We start from the raw sequence: 5,315 nt of genomic DNA, 5'->3' as shown, positions 1-5,315 counted from the left end.
TTTTATGAGTGACCCAATAGCATACCTTTCCCTTTCCTTATTATCTTTTCCCCCCATGCCCTGGCCACTAAGCCTGTTTTCTTTCCTTGGCACTTTTTCTGAAGCTTTCCTGGCCTCTTGCAGACCTCTATTGACAAAGGCATAGCTTTCTCTCTCCCTTTTCTCTGCCTCCTTCATCAGGCAGCCGCTAAGACTGACAGCTTGTCACTTAACCTCAAGCTCTCTTTTTTTTTTAATTGAGTCATACCTGCCAGGAGCGGCTGGGTCCCTAGTCCCGAGTGACTGGCCTTCACTCACCAACTGGTCCGTCCTGTGTCCTCTGAGTCTTGGTGTGTGACGGGAAGACAGCTAACATCCAAGGTCTTCTCCACCAGAAGCCACTAGCTCTGCAAAGGATGCTCTTTCCCTTTCTCTCTCCACCCTTGTGGCGCTGGGACACACACCGAAAGTGTATGTGGCTGGTTTGAGGAGCCGCTGCTCCTTCTTCCTGCACCCAGACAAGAACTCCTTATTGAGCATATTGAGCAAGAAATCAACAGAAACCTGTCTCAAACTGGACAATGTCAAAGGCTCTTTCTACTGCTGGCAAATCAGTAGCACCATTCTTAGAGGAACTTGGAATGAATGCACGTCAGGCACACCAATAGGAAAACACCGATGAAGTCATTCTTGTCACAAGTAAAGGACATGGTACTTTCTGTTTTAGAATTTTTACAAATGGAGCCCATTTAATTCTTATAGTAACTGTTTCCCTCTCTCCCTCCCTCCCTCCCTCTCTCCTTCCCTCCCTCCTTCCCTCTCTCCCTCTCTCCCTCTCCAGGTTCAGAAAGTGTCCTCCTGGCAGCTGTAGCTTGTGGTTCAATGAGATCTTTGCTGTGTTCCTTTGAGAGTTCCCCTCGTGGGACCATGGCTCCACTTAGGACTGTCCCTGAACGTGACAGAAATGCTACTGCACATTTGTAGTGATCCTCACAGTGAGCTTGGACTATAGACTAGCTGGACAAGAGCAGTGGAGACTTGTGGGTGGTCTGGTTCAGGAACATCTTCTCAGATAGCTTCCTGTATCCTCGGGCTCATCTTTTATGTACCCTTCCTGTCTTCTGATAGACTGACGCTGGGGTCATTCAAATGATTTATGAGTCTCCCAGGACCTGGCTCTCAGTGAGTCTCAAGGTCAAATGTTGCCTCTGCATCTGCTGTTGATGCTATGTCTTCTGTCCAGTCCCAGGTAGAGGCTTATGTCACACCTCCTCTCACAGTTGACACTACCAGTGCCACAGAAGTTTCTCCTGGAGGGGACCCATTGACCACCTCTAGGCTGTGACAACACCACCCTTCCTTTATGACCCCCAGATCTTCTTGACCCCAGCTCTCCTCTGGCCTCATATACAACCCTTCGCAGCCTTGTCTTTCCAGGAGCAGAAGTCTCATCTTTGGCCCTTATATGTACTGTTGGTAGCTAAACTGTGCCCCTTAAAAAGGCATAGTTACTATATAACTAACCTGCAAGGCAGAATGTGCCCACTGGTGCAATAGTAGCAAGCCTGTTACAAGGTTAACTGCTTTCTGATTGAAATCGAGGCCCGTGTCACAGAAACTAATTCATATCTACTATCATAAACACAGTCAAAAGCCCATGCTGGGGAAATCACGGTCCTAGAAGATCAGCTACTGCTGTTGTTTTGCTAAATGGACTTTATGGGCTCATCAGATCACCTTCTTAAGAACCATGTTCATCTCCACAGATGGGTATTGCTGCTAGATTAGTGGAAAAAGGCAATGGTTACTGCAGAGACTCTCACAACTGGTCAAAGTGCTGAGAATGAATGACTATTGAATGCTCAACCATAACCGAGGCATCTATGTTGCCCTCTCAATGCTCATGGGGCTCACAGAAGAGAAAGCAGAATGGATGTAAGAGCATGTGAATGGGGTGGAGTATTGTGGCTGCTTTCCGTAAACGGCATGACCAATAACTTTAGGACATATTTTTATTTTTAATCGTGCGTATCTGTGTGTGGGTGTGTGCAGGTGAGTGCAGGTGCAGACACCCTGAATCTGGGGTCATAAGTCAGTTGCGAACCACCCGATATTGGTGCTGAGAGAAATATGAGCTCTTAACCATTGTGCCACCTCCCCAGCCTGGCTGTTGCGCTCTTCTGCTCACAACCGCGGTGAGGACCTGCACAGGACCTGCACAAGACTAGGCTGCTATGGGGCTGGGAGTATAGCTCAGTGGTAGAGACCACGCTTACTTAGCAAGCTCAAGGTTCTGGGTTTGATGTCAGAACCAACCAACTCACCACAAACCCCACCACCAAATAATGCCAACCCATGGCACAGTGGAAGATCTTTTTCACATGTCCTTTGACATGTGTGTGCATGCAGGCGTGTGTGGGCAGGGTGGGGAGCTCATGTGTGAAGGTCAGCTTGCATGTGAGTGTGGGTACTGTCTGTGGTCCCAGCATGTGTGTGCATGCAGGCGTGTGTAGACAGGGCGGGGGGCTCACGTGTGAAGGTCAGCTTGCATGTGAGTGTGGGTACTGTCTGTGGTCCCAGCATGTGTGTGCATGCAGGCGTGTGTAGACAGGGCGGGGGGCTCACGTGTGAAGGTCAGCTTGCATGTGAGTGTGGGTACTGTCTGTGGTCCCAGCACCCACCCTGCACAGCCATGTTTGATTTACGGCCATATCTCACCTCGCTCCATGAAAGGACTCAGGCAATGGCTGCTTCCACTGTCTGCCAGGTTTTTTCTGTTAGACTGCTGTGGGAATGACTTGATTGCCTGTGGCAAGAGCCAAGTCAGCCGGGGCTCAGACCTCAGAGTCTGGTACACAGCACGCCCTGACATGAGACGTCTAGGGCCCCCAGGGATAGGCACCACAGCTTTGTGAATACAAGTCTACTGACACTCGGCTATCCAGGATCAACTTGCAAACGTCTCCTGACTCCAGAAGACTCACAAGTCCTTGGCCTTCAAGGACAAGCCCTTAGCATCTGACCAGCCAGGTCAAAGCTCTGGGAGTGCCTGGGAACAGGATGGTGGTAGGGGTGGAATTGGGCAGATCTCCAGATTTAAACACATCTAAGCCCCAAATGCTTCTAGTCCTTCAGCAGCTCTCAGGAACAACAAATGGAGGGGAAGGTTTTGTCACGTGACAGCTACACACAGAGGGGAGTCACAAGGACCATGGCAACCATCAATCAAAGGCAATTTGCAGCCTGTGTTTCAACAGCACCATTGCTGCCATGAGCTTGAAGGTTTAGTTTTAATTAGGGCAAAGTGGCTCATCTCCAAGCTAGGCCTGGGAATTACCAGGCTCTCACAACACATCGTGTAGTTTGGCAAAGTGGCTTCTGGGGAGCTTTGGAGTGATGGGGCTGCTTAAGGCCGGCTGTGCTGTGCACTGTCCCACTGGCCTGTTCCTGCGGAAGCCTCTGCAGGGATCATTCTGACCTGGGATGCAGATGCCAGGGCACCAAAAATAATGTCCTGGGACAGGACCACAGAACCCAGAAGCCCTCTCCCCTCCTTCTCTTCTCTCCATATGGCTCCCTTCCTTTCCTGTTTTTCTTACAGAGTCTCATGTTATATGGCCTGGGCTGACCTGGAACTCCTTACATAGTCCAGGCCGATTTAGAACTTTGCAATCCTCGTGTGTGTGTGTGTGTGTGTGTGTGTGTGTGTGTGTGTGTGTGTGTGTGTGTGCATGAAGTATAATTTTTTTCTGAGACAGGGTCTTGTGTAGCAAAGGCTAGCCTGGAACTCATCTGCCTCCAAAGAGGAAGGCACTAAGTCCAGAGGTCAAGAAGCATGCACAGGTCTTGGAGTCACAACTAAGCGCTCAGAGCCACCACTCAGACTGCTACCAGCTTCTGTGGAAAACACTGTATCTCCTGCTGTCGAGGCCAGACGGCTCTGGTCACATCCCCTGCCCAGCACAGTGCAGACGCTACATGTCCAGCTTCCTCCTTGCCCGGTGAACATCCACTATGTGTGTCTGTCCACTTCTGATTGGAGGAGGACGTGTAGGAGCCATGGTTGTAGAGGCAAAGCCTTCTGTGAGCACGAGGGGCGACACTCCTCAAATGTAAGTTGCCTCTGTATCTGGAAAGCTGTACATAAGGCACTCCAGCCAGCCCGTTCTCAGTGCCACAGTCATGAGAAAGCACACTGCCTGGGAGCCACAGTCACTGGTCACAGGAATCTCTCCGTTTACTGTGCTTTTGTTTGTCAATTCTCTTATCTGTGCCTTATACATGATCTCACATATTTCTTCTACAAATCACACTTTACTTTGAACTCTGGGCATAGAGCCAGGGTTTGTTTTTAAGGCAAGGGGGTCTTGGGAAACACCCTAAGAAGCTGCGTACCACAAGACAAGGACTCATCACCAGGACACAGCTAATTCACTGGGCTGTTTCTACCCTATGGTACGCGTCATCTGGCAGACTAAGCAAACAGTCCAGGTCCCACCCATGCTAGTTTTCTGTTACTGTGACAAAATCTGCGGTAATCAAGCCAGAAAGAGATTATTTTAGCTCACGGTTTTGGAAACTCCATCACGGCGCATCACACAGAGGGAAGATGGGGCTTTTGCTAGGTTGTCATCACAATGAAGCCAATGTCACTGTGCTAATTACCTTTGTCATTGCTGTGACAGAGCACCTTAGAGAAGCATCTTAGGAAGGAAAGGTGCACTTGGGCTCACAGTTTGAGGGACAGGATGGGGATGGCAAGGTGAAGGTGGCCCCACATGGTATGTGCAGTCGGGAAGCAGAGGGCGATGCTGGCCCTCAGCTAGCTGTCTCCTTCCACTCAGTCTGAAGCCCCAGCCCATTGAGTGATGCTGCCCATAGTTAGGGTGGGCCTTCCCTCCTCAGTTAATCTAGAAAAACCCCTGTCGCCATGGTGAGTCAAGAGACTGCCAGGTGGGCAATGGGCACCAACTGTCACTCTGCTGTTTCTTACCTCCCTAGACTGGCAGCTTCTGTCAGTGACTCTCTAATCTCCAGTGTGTTGCTGGTGGATATTGTCATGATGCCACAAATTAAGGAACCTGGGCTCTGGAGACTGCAATCACTCAGGAATGAATGTGAGCCAAGACTTGAAACAGCTCTGCACCATGAGCTCAGGGGTTCTACTTTGGAACACTGACCCTAAAGCCAAGTGGCCCCTATGTTCCTTGTGACAAAAGCAGACTCCCCAGTCCCTACCCATAAGGTGACTTTTATGAACCCCTATTTCCCTCTCTTAACTTATAATCTTCCAATTTCTCCAACAGCTGAGATAATTAGAAGTGACAGTTTTTCCC

At 49.8% G+C, this 5,315-nt stretch overlaps 1 long non-coding RNA gene across 2 annotated transcripts; it reads left to right on the top strand.

Moving 5' to 3' along the window:
* The first annotated feature begins 6 nt into the window (after positions 1–6).
* On the top strand, positions 7–4,190 carry LOC121138080. 2 transcript variants are annotated; one of them, XR_005875283.1, is made up of 2 exons: positions 7–678; positions 821–4,190. It is a non-coding gene; the product is annotated as an uncharacterized LOC121138080 (long non-coding RNA). The 2 variants fall into 2 exon arrangements; XR_005875284.1 differs by having other exon boundaries at positions 7–690.
* The last annotated feature ends 1,125 nt before the right edge of the window (positions 4,191–5,315 follow it).

This window comes from Mesocricetus auratus, unplaced genomic scaffold, assembly GCF_017639785.1.
Source record: "Mesocricetus auratus isolate SY011 unplaced genomic scaffold, BCM_Maur_2.0 contig_9088_pilon_obj, whole genome shotgun sequence".
In the NCBI taxonomy this organism is placed as follows: domain Eukaryota; kingdom Metazoa; phylum Chordata; class Mammalia; order Rodentia; family Cricetidae; genus Mesocricetus; species Mesocricetus auratus.
This window is presented reverse-complemented; position numbering and strand designations above follow the sequence as displayed.